At 42.2% G+C, this 17,240-nt stretch overlaps 1 protein-coding gene across 2 annotated transcripts in view; it reads right to left on the bottom strand.

Moving 5' to 3' along the window:
• Positions 1–5,623, bottom strand: part of vamp4 (vesicle-associated membrane protein 4) — a 78,047-nt gene extending 72,424 nt beyond the window's left edge. Inside the window, exon 1 of one of the 2 annotated variants that reach the window (XM_078561583.1) lies at positions 5,436–5,623. The gene's annotated coding sequence lies outside the window, so the exon portion shown is untranslated. The remainder of the gene's footprint in view (positions 1–5,435) is intronic. The other variant, XM_078561584.1, reaches the window with a different exon arrangement.
• Between the last annotated feature and the right edge of the window lie 11,617 nt (positions 5,624–17,240).

Genomic DNA, 17,240 nt, shown 5'->3' with positions numbered 1-17,240 from the left:
TGGGCCGAATGGCCTAATTTCTGCTCCTATGTCTTATGGTCTTATGATGATACAGATAGTAAATGAATTAATGGAGGATTGCTGCTCCATCTACAAACTTCCCTTTACACCACTAGTACTACATTTCCTGGTTTGAAGAATACAAAAGGTTATAATTTCATTATATAGCTCTCATATGTTAATTATGCCGTACATACATGGTTCAGATGGCACATTAGTGTGGGAATGAGATGCTTTCAAAGGAAAAGAATACAATGGTCAACTTTTAACAAAATAGAAAAAGTGCCAATGGAAAAAAAATGCAGAAGAGGATGGAAACAGTGTTAGAGTAAAATAATTAGGAAAATACTGGAAACTAAAGAAATTATTTCACTTCAAATCAGGACTATTTTCTTAGATTTAACATGTTTTCAGAGCCCTGAAAATGCGGTAATCATGGTCTTTTAGTCCTCAAGGCTTGTTTTTTTAGCAGCTTATTTGGAGACGGATATTTGTTCAGGGGATGTGGGAATTGCTGGTAAGGTCAGCATTTATTACCCATATTCAACTGCCTTTGACATGATGATGTTGAGCCTCCTTCTTGAAATGCTGCAGTCCTCATGTAGGTTCACCCATAGTGCTATAGCAATGAAGAAAAAACAGTAATATAGCTCATAGTCCAAATGGTATGAAACTTGTAGATGCTAACTCTCCTATGCACCTGCTGCCTCTGTCCTTCTAGATGGAGGTGGTTGTGGGTTTGAGAGGTGCTGTTAAACAACCTTAGCAAATTACTATAGCGCATCTTACAGATGGTTTACACTGTTTGCCATGGTGCGCCAGTGGTGGAGGAGTGAATGTTTAATGTGGTAGATGGGATACTGAACAAATGGGTTGCTTTGTCCTGGATGGTAACAAGCTTCTTGAGTGTTGTTGGAGTTGCACTCATCCAGGCAAGTAGAGAGTACTCCATCATATTCCTGACTTGTGCCTTGTAGATGGTGGACAATCTTTGGGAAGTCAGGAGGAGGTGAGTTACTCATCGCAGAATTCCCAGCCTCTGATCCTGCTCTTGTGGCCACTATATTTTTATGGCTGGTCCAATTAAGTTTTTGGTCAATGGTAGCCCCCAGGATGTTTATTATGGGGATTCAGCATTGGTAATGCCATTGGATGTCAAAGGAGAGCTGGTTAGATTCTCTTGTTGGAGATGGTCATTGTCTGGCACGTGTGGTACAAATTTTACTTGTCATTTATCAGCATAAGCCTGAATGTTATCCAAATCTTGCTGCATGCAGGCATTTCCTGCTTCAGTATCTGAGAAGCTGCAAATAGTACTGAACACTGTGCAATCATCAATGAATGTCCCACTACTGACATTATGATGGAGGGAAAGTCACTGATGAAGCAGCTGAAGATAGTTGGGCCTCAACACTACCCTGAGGAACTCCTGCAGCGATGTTTTGGAAGCTGAGATGATTGGCCTCCATCAACCACAACATCTTTCTTTGTGCTAGGTATAACTCAGCCAGTGAAGTGTTTTCTTTGATTCTCACTGACTTCAATTTTACTAAGGTTGTTTGTTGCCACATTCGTATCAAGGCAGGCACTCTCACCTCATCTCTGGAATTCAGCTCTTCTGTCTATGATTGGATCAACGTTGTGATGAGATTTGGAGACAAGAGGTCCTGGTGGAAATCAAACCGAACTCTGATGAGCAGATTATTTGTCGGCGGATGTCACTTGATAGCACTGTTGTTGACACCTTCCATCATTGTGCCGATGATTGAGGGTAGGCTAATGGAGCAGTAATTGTCCGGATTGGATCGGTCCTGCTTTTTGTGGACAAGACATACCTGGGGAATTTGCTACTTTGTCAGGTAGATGCTAGTGTTGCAGCTGTACTAGAACAGCTTGGCTTGAGGCACATCTAGTTCTGGAGCACAAATCTTCAGCACTCCAGCTGAAGTGTTGTCAGGGCCCATACCTTTTTTGCTCATCTGTTTCTTGATATCGCGTGGAGCGAATCAAATTGACTGCAAACTGGCTTCTGTGATGGTGGTGATCTCAAGAGTGAGCAGAGACATTTCATCCACTTGGCACTTCTGGCTGAGGATGGTTGCAAATACTTCAGCCTTGTCTTTTCACCAGCCTTGACAACAGGAAGGAGATGTCCTTGGAGCCTCTTCCTCTTCTTAGCTGTTTATTTATCCACCACCATTCATGACTAGATATGGCAGGACTGCAGAGCTTTTATCTTGTGTGTTGACAGTGGGATCATTTTGTTGCATCTACAGCATGCTGCACGTAGTCCTGTGTTGTAGCTTCACCAGGTTGGCACCCCATTTTCAGTATGCATAATGCTGCTTCTGAGCTGCTCATCTACACTCCTGATTGAGCAAGTGCTGATCCAACACGATGATAATGTGATAATGATAGAGAGTGAGGGATATGCCAGGTCAAATTGTGGTAGAACACAAATCTGCTGATGATGACCCGCAGCGCCTCAAGGATGTCCAGTTCTGAGCTACTAGATCTGTTTGGATCCATCCCATTTACCATGGTGGTAGTGCCTCACAATGCGAAGGAGGGTATCCTCTGGTTGAATGCAGGACTTTGTCTCTAACAAGGACTGTGGATTGGCCACTCCTACTGATAAGGTCATGAGCAGGTGCATCTGCGACAGATGAGTACACTTCAAAAGTATTTCATTAGCTGTACAGCAATTTGGCATGTCCGGAGGTCTTGAACGCAGTATATAAAAGCGAATCTTTCTTTCTTTCTTTAATTTCTCATTGTTTGGAACGGGATCCAACTTAATTCAGACCTTATAGCTCTTCAGCTGTGATACAAACTGCGTCAAAATGAGTGATGCCCAACAAGCAATTGTGAATGATTGGTGCCTGTAGCACAACCGTCTCGGTGCTGCAGGGATAGTCACTTGTCATATCATGATTCTGTAGTCCACAGGTTCTTTACATTTTCAACACTTGCACTACTTTATTGCACTGATCCATTATTGAACCTTATCAATATTTATTCAATATTTATTATTCACTGGGCACACTTAATGGGCCGAGTGACAACTGTGGTAATTCAGGTGATACTTTTCAAATCTTCAAGTTTTAAATTCCAAATAAAATTGCAGTTATATTATAGATAGTGTAAAGTCAAAGCAATACCAGACTACCTCTTGCTGATGATCTCTCACACCCACTTCCCAAACCCGTAACTAGTGTGACTTGTTATTCTGCACATTTTGCATTGTTATAAAGCAGAATCTGCTTTGTAATAATACATAAACACCATAGCGTAATTGACCTGAACATTTACTACATTAGGTTCACTTCCATCAACAGCTGTTAAAACTACGCAGATCACAAAATCCTAGCTTCAATCCTTAGTCTGAGTTAAGTCAAATGACCTAACTTGCAATAGCAATTAGGCTAACATCTGGTTTCAGTGTCCGTGGACTTGTGGGACAGGGTGGGATACAACCTGCCAGCGGACCTACAATGGATTCAGTAACTCCTGCTAGGAATTGCATGCACATGGAGGTCAGGTGAAACAGAATTAGACTCAGCTATGTTGTCCTCCACAGTCAACCTGCTTGCCAACCTTCACTGACCAGGCTCAAGAATAGTCACTCAGAAACCATATTCCAATTATTGTCAGCACCTTCAGGACAAAAATTGGCAAAACTAAAATCTCCCTCTTTCAAAAAATCCCATGGCACTATTTCAAAGAGGTGCAGATTTCTGCCTGTTTCCTTACCAATACATATCCTTCAACAAACATCACTAAAACAGATTATCTGGTCACTATGTTTATGGGACCATGCTGCGCACAAATTGACTGCTGCATTTCCTACATTACAACAGTGATTATACTTCAAAATATTTCATTGACTGTAAAGCACCCTGGGACATCCTGGCATAGTGAACAACTTGCATTTATATAGCACCATTATTTGTAATAAAACATTCTAAGGCACTTCACAGGGACATTATCAAGCAAAGTTTAATATTGAGCAAGATAATGAGACATTAGGGCAAATGTTCAGAAGTTTGGTCAAAGAGGTAGCTTTTAAGAAGCGTCTTAAAGAAAGAAAGTGAGGTAAAGGTGGGGGGGAAGGTTCAGGGAGGGAATTCCAGAGCTCAGAGCTGAAGCGATTGAAGGCTTGGATGCCAATGCTGGAGTGATTAAAACTGGGCATGCAAGACGCCAGGATTGGAGGAACACAGGTATCATGGCAGTGTTGTTAGGCTGAAGGAAGGGACAGAGAAATAGGGGGGGGGCAAGGCCATGGTGGATTTGAAAACAAAGATGAGAATTTTATAATCAAGGCTTTGTCAGGTTGGGAACCAGTGTAGGTCAGAGAGCACAGCAGTGATGGTGAATGTGACTTGATGCAACTTAGGACACAGGAATGCAAAGTTTTGGATAGCTTTAAGTTTATGGAGGGTGGAAGATGCAAGGCCACAGGAGCGCATTGGAGTTTTAGAGGCATGGATGAGGGTTTCCACAGCAGATGAGCTGAGATGGGGCAAAGTTGGGTGATGTTACAGAGGTGGAAATAGGCAATCTCAGTGATGGGATGGATGTGATCAGAATCTCATCTTGGCACCAAGTACGACAACAAGGTTGCAAACAGTTTGATTAAACCTCAGACAGTTGCCAGGGAGAGGGATGGCTAGAAAACAGTGCTTGTGACTGGAAATGAAGACAGTAGCTTCAGTCTTCCAGATACTTGGAAGAAATTTCCACTCTTCCAGTACTGAATGTTGGCGAGGGACTCCAATAATTTAGAGACAGTGGACAGGTTGAAGGAGGTGGGGGGGAGGTGCCATCAGCACCAATGTGAAAACTAAAACTGTGCTTTCAGAAGGTGTAGCCGAGGGGCATGTTGGAGATAGGAGGGGGTCAAGGATAGATCCTTGGGGGACACCAGAGGTAATGGTGTAGGAGCAGGAAGCGAAGCCATTGTGAAAGGTGCTATATAAAAGCAGGTTCTCCACATGACAGTCCACACTGTTCAAATATTTACTGTAATATATGGACGTGGTTCATTCAGTGGGTGTCGTCGAAGCCCAAAGTGCTGAACAGTGATGCCCAGTGACTCTGATCCCCATTTTAGAAATGTCAGTGTAAATTATTGTGAATCCTACAACAAACTCTATGCCTGCCTGGTCCAGTAACACAGGATAACGGCGATGCGGATGTGACCGCTGGGGCGGGGGGGGGGGGGGGGGATGGAGAGATCTCTGTGCTCCCGGAAGTGTCTCTGTACCCCCCAGGGGGGGGTGGAGAGGTCTCTGTGGGGGGGGGGGGGGGGTGTAAGTCCCTGTGTGCCTCCCCCTACCGGGGTGGAGAGAAGCCGGGTTGTTATGTACAAGATGGACCTCCTCCTCCTCCCGTTGTTTACACACGGATTCCCCGCCCAGATCCAGCCTTACCTTCCGCCGCCTTCGCTCTGCCCAAACCTCAGTCGAGGCGCAGCCCTGCCGGCCGGTAAGGGGGCTTTCCTATCCCCTTCCCTCCCGGGCTGTGGTATCTCAGCCGAACGGGGGTGGGGGGGTGGTGTTTCTTCCGGTTCCTCCCTCCTACTGCCCCGATCCTCTTCACTCGGCCTCAGGCTGCAGGAAGCGAGAGCGGCCTCAGCTCGCGAGAACTGAACAGAGCCCGCCCCGTCTCCATGGTAACCGGAGAGCGCGAGAGAGAGAGAGAGAGAGACTGGGGAATAGGAAGACAGGTGAGAGGAGACTGGAATGGGAAAGGGTGACTGGGAATTGGGAAAGGGGAATGTGGAAAGAGAGATGAGAATGGGAATTTGGAGATGGGATGGGGGTCAGTGAGAAGCAGGTGGGGGGAGAGTGAGATGGAGACTGTGGGCCTTGCTGTATGTGTAAACACAAGATATAAGGGAGAGAAAATAACAACCAAAAAAAGAAAAATGATCAGCCAATGTTATTTATTTACTTGTTCGATAAATTGATTTACCACTTCAATTTTAAATCACGGTCTACATTAGCATCATTCTGTCACTTCTTGGTGAGAAGGAGAAATGTGTGGCAGCTTGGGGGTAGAACCAGTAGCTCAAGAAATCATAGGAACATGGAATGATACGCACAGAAGTCTAAGGAAGGAGTTCTGCTCTTTATCCTGGTCAAGCTTATCTGATAAAAACAAAAAACTACTGCGGATGCTGGAAATCCAAAACAAAAACAGAATTACCTGGAAAAACTCAGCAGGTCTGGCAGCATCGGCGGAGGAGAAAAGAGTTGACGTTTCGAGTCCTCATGACCCTTCAACATGATATCTGGGCAAGAGTAAACAGTCATAAGGACGTACGGAGGTCTTGCCAATGTGAATCAGAGAGTAATAGCATAATAAAAGAATTAAAATGTCCCAAAAATGGAACATAGGGACATGATTAAGCTATTCAGCCCCTTGGGCCTGTTCCATGATGTGCTGATGATAGCGGCTCTGCCATGCACCTGCTGCCTGTCCTATGTAGTAGAGGTTGTGGTTTGGAGGAGCTGCAAAAGAAACCTTAGCAAGTTGCTGTAGCGCATCTTAGAGATGGTTTAGAGATGTTTGCCATGGTGCGTCAGTGGTAGAGGCAGTGAATGTTTAACATGGTGGATAGTATACTGATCAAGTGGGCTGCTTTGTCCTGGATGATGTTCTTGAGTGTTGTTGGAGCTGCACCCATCCAGGCAAATAGAGAGTACTCCATCACACTCCTGACTTGAACCTTGTAGATAGTAGACAGTCTTTGGGAAGTCAAGAGATGAGTTACTCGGCATAGAATTCCCAACCTTTAACTTGGTCTTGTAGCCACAGTATTTATATGGCTGATCCAACTAAGTTTCTGGTCAATGGTAACCTCTAGGATCATGATGGTGGGAGATTCAGCAATAGTAACGCCATTGGATGTCAAGGGGTGGTGGTAAGATTCTCTCTTGTCAGAGATGGCCATTGCCTGGCATGGGTGGCACAAATATTATTTGCCATTTATCAGCACAATCTTGAATGTTATTCAGACCTTGCAGCATACAGACATTTGCTGCTTCAGTATCTGAGAATGGTACTGAACATTATGCAATCATCAGTGGATGTCCCATTCATAGGGACCTGATTAGGCTATTCAGCCCCTTGAGCATGAGTTGAGCTATTCATTAAGATAATGGTCCATCTGTACCTTAATTCCATCTGCCCACCTTTATTTCATAACCCTTAAAACCATTTCCTAACATTTGCAGTTTCAAAACCTTTAATTAGCCTCAGCTGCTTTTTGGGGGAGAGAGTTCTCAATTTCCACAAACAATTCTGCCTCTTGACATCACCCCTAAATCTAGCTCTAAGGTTATGACCCCGTTCTAGATTCCCCCACCGAATAAACTATTTTCTATCTACTCTATCAAATTCTCTAATAATCATTAACACTTTGATTAGTTTATCCCTTAATTTTCTAAACTCAAGGAAATACTAGCCTGATCCATGCATAAGTCCTCATAACTTAACCCCTTTAGCCCTTTCTTTCCCATCTGTTTCTCTTACCAATACCTCAAGGCCATGCTCCAACTGCAGCTGAGCAGGGCAGGAATTTGCTGTTTAAACCAGTGGCTCTGAAACACCTTGGTCCATAGGCCACTTAGGTGGAGCAAAAGACCCTGCGGGCCACCTAATGGCCCTACTCCACCTGCTTTCGCTTGCCACCGCAAAAAAACCTATCAGAGATAGTGGGAACTTATGGAAACTATAAATATTTTGCTACTAAACATAGTAAATTTATGATTTTTATTAAATATTATAAGGAAATTATTAATTCATGCCAGAAAAAAGATATTATAAACATAAATATGACAAATGAACTTGTTTATTTGAAATATTCTAATAAGTTATAAAACAATCACAGTAAACTTCTTCTGAGAAACTAATACTACATCTTTATTAATCAAACAAACTCAAATAAACCTTGCTTATAAAACTGCATTGTTGTATTTCAAGTTTATGACGATTTGTGCCACTGCGAGTGGTGGGGGTGGGGGGGGAGAGAGTTCTGCTCTGTTCTCTCAGCTGTGCTTTTGCACGTCAGGTTTGGACCAGCCTGTGGACCACCTGGAGGACCCTTGAAAACCACTCCACTTTGAGAGCCACTGTGCTCAACTGTTATGAGAACTGCTCTTTGCTGGCCACCAGACGGTGTCAGAGAGGCCCAGTGAAGACTCCTTCTTGTTTAATCCTGCCTCTTCTCTAGATAGGTCATTCAGCTGGCTCCTCTGTACAGCAAGAATGTTGAGTGAAAAATGGACCAGAACCCCACCACCCCAAGTTCTAGTAAAGACGTTTCAGTGTGCTGATTTTTAAAGCAGTACTGTCTTTGTTATGGGGACAGTGGATAGCTGTTTGGGAAATCAATGTTTTTGCAATGCAGTACAAATTTCAAAACAGAAAAGGGTTTTCTAAATATTTTTCATTAACAAGTGTAATAATTTTAATTGTGAAATATTATTGTATCACAATCAACATTAATCTTTTTCAACATCCTCACATTTCAGTGAAATCAAAAGGAGAAGGCCCTGTGTTTGTTATTCACAGATTGATCCTTCTGTTCAAGCAATTATCCCTTTGTTGCAATAGCATTTGACATGAAAATAACTTCATACAAAAATATGATCAGCAGATGGCTGTTTGTAATGAATTTCTCCACTTCGGAGGTTTCATTTGACATCTGGGAAATTCTGCATTTTGTCTGATACATAGAGAAAGTTGCCAAAGTCCCCACCAAATTGCAATACAGTATGTTGTATTAGCAACATACTGCCTTCATCAGTTAACCAGAATTTGAAACAGGAATAGTACAAACAGGAATATATTTCCATCCCCTACAAAATGATCATCAATGATTTTGCTAATTAACTATAGATCACGCTAACACAAGTGGATACACATAAAATGTAGTTCGCTCTGTTTGTGGACAATTTACTTCTTGTGTAATGGTTACTTCCAACCTGCAAATTATGCAAAATGTTTAATAATCCATTTAAAACCTTGTAAAACTTGAAATGAACCACAAATGGATTAACCTGTTATTTCATATGTGAGCCTTCATCCAAACTCAGTTCATACCCAAAACATTAATCTGTCTTTCTCTTTCAGAGTTTGAATGCCTAGAGAAGTATTTTCAGCATTTTCTGCTTTTATTTTCCAGTTTTTATTTAGCAGTTAATTTTTACCTCTACTAATAATATATTTCTTTCTATGGCATTATTTTCTACTATTGATAAAATGAGGTTCACTTGGTGTCTGGTGTCCATGTACCACAGAACATCTGGATAGCTCCCAGACTTTGTTAGCCTGCCATTAAGCCATGGGGCTAATTTTAACATTGGGTGATAGTGTAAAATGGACGACACAGAATTGGTGATCATTGTACAATACATTTGATTGCATTGATTTCAATAGAGAGGAATATCGGATGTACAGAAGATGGCAATTTCAATATTGCCTAATTTACACCACCTTCCAAATTTAAAATTACTCCCAATGTGTGAACACATCTCCCTCCCTACAGGGAGTGTATGGTCTCCACTCACTGCCTTCGCCAACTTTGCAGTGCAGATTGGGAACTCAGCAAAACTAGGAATAAAATTACCACTCTGTGGTTACGTGTTGGTACTCAAATGCACTCAACATCATAAGCTTTATGTCAGGGCTGGGGAATGTACAGCCCGTGGGCTGGGTCTGGCCTGTTGCTCAATTCCATCTGGCCTGCAGCAAGATTTCTAAAATTAAAATTAGCTCAGATGTCTGAATTCAGTACTAGATCTTTCTAATGACTTTGTTTTTTTTGTTGCCTCAGACGCTATTTTTAGTGAGATCTGTACAAACTCATCATGACAGTATGGCTGCTCGTTTGTCTCTGTAACTGACCACAAAGGTGCGTGAAAACAATTAAATTCCGGCTGAACTTTCGGACAGTGTTAGACTTTTGGGCTGGGAAATGTGCCATCTAATTTAAACAAAAAGGATGACACCAGGAATGCTGAGAAACATTATCTTTGACTATGGTTGCTCTTTTGTGGGAAGAGCTCAAATCAGCAGATTACAAGTTGACAATGTGGTTTTATCTATTAAAGCTCCAACCACATGATTTTTAAGTGAGTGTGGCCCACAACTGATTTTGTCTATGTGTGATATCCTGTGATAAGAAAAATGTTCCCCACCTCTGCTTTATGTAAAACACAGTCTAATTACAAACTCTCATTGTCAACATCAAACCATGCATCACATTTTTTTTAAATCAACCCATTTTTAAGTTTAAATGATTTAAATTATGGAACTGTAAGCTGTAACTACTCAATTATTTTAAAACCAAAATATAGGCTGTTTATTCTTAACTTCATCCAGCTACATTGGGAAGACTGCAACCATTATCTTCAGCTCTCGGTGCAAATGCCATACATTCAAAATTGTCTGCATCCCCTACCCTGTTCAACCCCAAATTGAGCTTCCATGCTACGGCCTCTCCATCACAAAGACCACCAAATTCCACCTCCATAATGTCACCCATCTGTTGCCACTAACTAAACTAATCTGCTGCTGTAACCCTTATCCGTGTCTTTGTCACTTGCAGATTATTCTGATGCTTTCCTGGCTGGCCTCCTATTCTCCACAATCCACAAATTTCAGCTACCCATATGTTATCCGGCAGCAGGTGCCACTGGTTCATCAACCACGCTGACACTGGCTACATTTATGTCCCCCAACACCTTAAGTTTAAAATTCTCATCCTTGTGTTTAAAGGCCTCCATGGCCTTGCCTCTCCCTATCTCTGTCTCTTCCTATAGGCCTACGCCATAACATAAACCCTTTGTTCCAGTAACTCTGGCCTTTTGTTCACCCACCACCTCTTTTCCTCAGTAATGGCAGCTACTTTCAGCCATCTAAGTGTTACTCTCTGGAATACGCTTCCTAAACCTTTTTAATCTCCCTCACTTCCTTCCGTATTCCCCATAAAGCCCATGTCTTTGTCTAAGTTTTTGCCCACCACTATATTTTTTTCTTCTCTGGGTTGGTTTTGTTGCGTGATGCATATTCAGGGCAAGATTTTCACTACTTGAGGCTGGTAGCTCAAGTTGGGAAATTTCTTGTGTAATGGTTACTTCCAACCTGCAAATTATGCAAAATGTTTAATAATCCATTTAAAATCATGTAAAACTTGAAATGAACCATAAATTGATTAACCTGGTATTTCATATGTGAGCCCGCTGAGGTGGGATGGTTAGAAGGCCTGCTTTAGTTTCCTAAGATTTCATCCCAGTTTCGTTAAAGGCTGTTGGCCCTGACCTCTCACACCGTCACCCACCCCATACCCCCCTGCATGCTGCCTCATATTCCAATGCCACCTCCATGCCACTTCACACACCCCTGTCCCCATGACATCTCATACCCAAATGCCACCTCCATAGCCACTCACCCTGTATCCATTGGGCAGACCTCAAGAGCTATATGGAGATGAAAAGTATTAATCTTCTAACAATCTAATAAAGCTCTCACTTATACACACTTGATACAGAAAAAAACACTCTAATTTATGAAATCCAATCAAAGATTTTAAATCCCCTCTAGTGGACAATCTGTTATAAAACAAACTTATATTCAGTAACTACATCAAAGACATATAATCCTTTAATGGCCTCTTAAAATTGGCAATCAAAATATGAACTCAGACCTCCTGTTGAAATAAGTGGTTTTCAACCTTTTGAAACTCAGCCAAGCATTCATAATGGGTTCAGCTGTAAGAACAGGCCGTGAGAAATGTCAGTAATTAAGTCTATTGAAACTGCAGGGACTGACAGTATTTTATTTCCTCATTGCTACGCCAGATGACCTGTCGATCAATGCACTTCTGCAATATGTGTTATTTTCCTCTAACTGACAGCTGCAGACTTTTTTTTAAAGAGCTGGGGATTTAAGTAATTTCAGATCATGACAGTTAAACAGACCTTATCCACCTTTCAAAAGCGTTTATGTCTCCTCCATAAATTTGTGACTCCTACGCTGTGGTTTAAGGCCCTTGGAACAATGAAAATGCGATCTGGTTAAATTCAGCAATATGTTCAAATGGTCCAGCGGATTCATGTTTGGCACCTGCGTGATTCATGCTCCACTCCCTTTCCCCAACCTGCAAAAATTGTATTAACTGGAAATGGGAATGAGACTTCTGAATCCATGTCCCACCTGCCATTTTTAAAGGTCCCTATGTCTGTGAAGCATTTGGGATAGTTTTCTATATTAAAGACTCTAATAAGCTGTTGTGAAACCTTTAGCAAATTTTGAATTATCTTTTGAAATAAGACAATGCGTATAGGAGTAGGCCATTCAGCTCCTCCAGCCTGTTCTGCCATTCAGTTAGACCATTGATACCTGTATCTTACTTCCATCTATCTGCTTTGGTTCCATAATGCTTAATACTAACAAAATTCTATCAATCTCAGTTTTGAAATTTCAATTGACTGCCAGATTCAACTGATTTTTGGGGAGTTCCAGATTTCAACTACCCTTTCTGCAAAGAAGTGTTCCCTGACATCACCTTAGAATAGTCTTAACTTTAATTTTATGTTTATGTCCCCTGTTCTGGACCCGACCACCATACTAGACTCTAATCTATCAAATCCTTTAGTATCATAAACATTTCAATTAAATCATCTCTTAATCTCTTATATTCAGAGGAATACAAGCCTAAACAATGTAACCTGACCTCATAATTTTAACCTTTCAGTCCAAGTATATTTCTGGAAAATCTCTGCTGTACCCACTCCAAGGCTCATATATCCTTCCTGAGGTGTGGTGCCCTGAGCTGGATGCAGTAGTCCAGATGGGATCTAACTAGAGCTTTGTACACTTGTATCATAACTTTCATCCCTTTGTACTCCAGTGCATTGGAGGTAAAGGCCAATATTCCATTAATATGTTCATTCCCATATGTGGGTGGGTGGATGGGAGGGTAGTTGAGGTCGTGAGTGGGTGGGGTGCTAATCGGAGGTGGGGGGGCTCTCGTGAGAGGTCTGGAGCTGGAGGGTATTCGGGAGAGGGGGGGTGTGGAAGGTACTGGGGGGTGGGTGGTGGTAATGGTGGGGAGGGTAGTCATGGGGATCCCATGGCGGGGGGATTGGGGCTAGTTGAGGGGTGGGGAGGGTAGTCAGGGTGGGGGGGCTCCCTTGGGGGGTTGAGAAGGTAGTCAGGGGGTGGGAGCTGGGGTGGTGGTGGGGGGGGTCCCGTGGTGGGGTCCCAGGAGTTAAACGTTGTTTTAACTCTTCTAACTTTTCCTAGGTAACTATTCCTGTAAGACAGTCAGAACTATCCGAAGACAATGATTTAAATCGGAGTATTGGATGGTTGCTGTGCAAAGCAATTAGCCAATGGAAGTTTCAGCTTCCCGGGCAATTGTAGTACAATCCTCACATGGGGACTTCTGGTGGGGTGGGGGAGTCCCCCATTACATCTTTGGGGTACCCCCAGGTAAGACCCCAGAGATCAGAAGCGCACAATTCTGGTCGCCATATTATGAAAAGGATATAGAGACACTCGAAAAGGTTTACACAAAAGTTAGTGGAACTGAGAGTTTATAACTATCGGGAAAGACTGAACTGGCTGGGGCTCTTTGCTCTCACAAAGAGAAGACTGTGAGGTGACCTTATAGAGGTCTTTAAAATTGTGGAAGACTTCAGAGAGAGATGTAGAGAAAATATTTCTACTTGTGAGGAAGTCCAAAATACGGTTCATATGTATAAGGTAGTCACCAATAAACCCAATGGGAAATTTAAGAGAAACTTCATCCAGAAAATGGTGAGAATGTGAAACTCACTATCACATGGTGTGGCTGAGGTTATTAGCATAGAAGTATTAAAGATGAAGCTGGATAAACACGAGGGAGAAAGAAATAGAAGGATGTGCTGATAATGAGATGAAGAGGGGTATAGACCAATTGGACAGAATAGCTTGTTTCAGTGTTGCAAATTCCAATCATAAGCCCTGGCTTAGGAAACTATTTATAATAACAATAATGGAAATAAATAATTAATCTCACTTTTGAGTTTTAAATTATGTGTTTATAATGCTTTCTTTTCACCTTTAGTGCCTGTGGTTGACTCCAACCCAAATAGACAGAAGGAAATTCTCCTCTTCCAGACTATGGGTGAAATTATGTTGAACCATCTCAACCAAAATTCCAGTGGATGCATGGTGTAATGGGTAAATGCATTTCATGGTGCATATTAGACCTTTCAAAGTAGCTTCTACTACATAATAACTAATCACTGTTAGACCAGAAGCTCTGATAGGTCCAATGTGTGCTTCGAGAAATCAGTGGGGATTCAAACTTCTGTGCCTAGATCATTCCATATTTCACCTTGACTGGCCATGTGAGGCTGAAACAGTGGTTCTAACTCTTGACCAGCCTGTGCTCCTCACATGCATCAGATAACGCCAGCTCACCTCCCCTGCCCTCAGGGGATATACATAATATATTACTGTCTTTGACAGAGTGCAACATAGACCAATCAAGCATATCTTGTGGCCTGGAATCTGAGGAGACGTAAAGCAAGTTGAAGTTGCTGGACGAGTAATGGAGCCTTTGAAGTGACCTAATAGAAGTTTTTGGACAAAATGAAGTAATTGGTGAAGTTGATCCAGGAGAATGATTCAACCTGATGGAGGTTTCAAAAGGTAGATGATCAAATTTTAAAATTGGAATATTGGAAGTGGAAAATTCAAATTGAATTTTTTTGCATGAAGGATAATATTCACATAGGGCCTGAATTTAAACCTGTGTAAGTGAATGGGTTTTAAATAGGTTCAAATCAGGCCTCACTCAATGGCCGGGGTTTTTTGGTCCCGCCAGTGGTGGGTATCGTCGCAGGCGGGATGGGAAAATTTGGAGAATGGTCAAATTGACTTTTGGCTGCTCTCCAAATTTTCCTGTGCCACCTGTGATGATGCCTGCTGCTGGTGGGACCAGAAAATCGGCCCATGGTCATTGGCAAGAGACTTGAACTATTTTTGAGGGTCAGGCTTCATTTCTACTTGATCGGCAAGCTGTCAGCAATAAGTCATCGCTAACATGTTGTTGGCTGATCACAGAATCACAGAATTGTTACGGTGTAAAAGGAGGCCATTTGGCCCATGGTGTCTGCACCGGCTCTCTGAGCATTTTAACTTAGTGCAAATTTCCTGCCTTTTCCCCGTAACCTGCACATTGTTTCTATCTAAATAGTCATCCGATGCCTTCTTGAACGCCTCAATTGAACCTGCCTCCACCACATTTCCAGGCAGTGCATTCCAAACCCTAACTATTCACTGTGTGAAAAAGTTTTTTCTCACCTCGCATTTGCTTCTTTTGCTAAACACTTTAAAACTGTTACCTCTGGTTCTCGATCCGTTTACATGTGGGGACAGTTTCTCCCTATCTACTCTGCCCAGACCCCTCATGATTTTGAAAACTTCTATCAAGTCTCCTCTTACCCTTCTCCTCTCCAAGGAAAACAGTCCCAACTTCTCCAATCTTTCCACATAACTGAAGTGTCTCATCCCTGGACCCATTCTCGTAAACTTCTTCTGTACTCTCTCCAATGCATTCATATCCTTCCTATAGTGTGGTGCCCAGAACTGTACACAATACTCCAGCTGTGTCTTATATAAGTTCATCATAACCTCCCTGCTCCTGTACTCTTTGCCCCTATTAATGAAGCCTAGAATACTGTATGCTTTAGAAACAACTCTCTCTACCTGTCCTGTCACATTTAATGACTTATGTACAAGTACACCCAGGTCTCTCTTCTCCTGCACACCCTTTAGAATAGTACCCTTTATTTTATACTGTTTCTCCATGTTCTTTGCACCATATCCTTTGTATCAACTCACACTTCTCTGCATTGAACTTCATCTGCCACCTATCTGGCCATTCGACCAATGTGCCAATGTTCTTTTGAAGTTCTACACTGTCCTCCACACAGTTTACAATTCTCCCAATTTTTGTGTTGTCCACAAACTTTGAAATTGTCCCCTGCATGCTGAGATCTAGATCATTTATACATTTCAGGAAATGCAAGGGTCCTAATACCGACACCACTACAAACCTTCTTCCAGCCTAAAAAATACCCATTAACCATTACTGTCTGATTCCTACCCCATAGCCAATTTTGTATCCACGTTGCTACTGATCTATAACTTTCCTCACAAGTCTGTTGTGTGGCACTGTATCGAGCGCCTTTTGGAAGTCCATATACACTACATCAATGGCTTTGCCCTCATCAACCATCTCTGTTACCTCTTCAAAAAATTCGGCAAGTTAGTTAGACATGATTTTCTTTTAACAAATCCATGCTGACGCTTCCGAATCAATCCACATTTTTCCATGTGGACTATTAATTCTATCCCGAATAATTGTTTCTAGAAGTTTCCCCACCACCGAAGTTAAACTGACTGGTCTGTAATTGCAGGGCAGATTTTTACAACCTTTTTTGAACAAGGGCATAATGTTTGCAATTCTCCAGTCCTCCGGCACCTCCCACAAATCCAGTGAACATTGAAAGGTTATTGCCAGTGCCTCTGCAATTTCCACTCTCACTTCCTTCAATATTCTTGGATGCATCTCATCTGGTCCCGGTGCCTTATCAACTTTAAGTACTGACAGCTTATCCATTACCTCCTCCTTATCAATTTTAAACCCTTCTAGTGACTGAGTTTCCTCCTCTGTCATCATAGCCTGAGCAGCATCTGCCTCGTAGGTAAAGACAGATTCAAAGTATTCAATAAACACCTCAGCCATGCTTCAAGCCTCTATGTGTAAATCCCCTTTTTGGTCCCTAATCGATCCTACTCCTCCTTTTACCACCCTTTTACTATTGTGTGCTTATAGAATACTTTGGGATTTTCTTTTATGTTAGCTGCCGGCCTTTTTTCATAATCCCTCCTTGCTTCTCGTATTTGCTTTTTCACATCCTTTCTGAACCTTCTGTATTCAGTTTGGTTCTCAATTGTATTTGCTACCTGACACCTGTTGTAAGCACACCTTTTCATCTTTAACTTAATTTCTATCTCCTTTGTCATCCAGGGAGCTCTGGATTTGTTTGTCCTACCATTCCCTTTTGAGGAATTCTCCTCTTTGAAGGTAGTCCATTGTTCAGCTACTGTTTTTCCGCCAACCTTTGGTTCCAGTCTATCCAGCCCAGCCCCTTATTCAAAAAGAGAGG

This window comes from Cetorhinus maximus, chromosome 17 (genome assembly GCF_964194155.1).
Source record: "Cetorhinus maximus chromosome 17, sCetMax3.hap1.1, whole genome shotgun sequence".
In the NCBI taxonomy this organism is placed as follows: domain Eukaryota; kingdom Metazoa; phylum Chordata; class Chondrichthyes; order Lamniformes; family Cetorhinidae; genus Cetorhinus; species Cetorhinus maximus.
The sequence above is the reverse complement of the archived record's forward strand: the minus strand, read 5'-3'. Positions and strand labels throughout refer to the sequence as shown.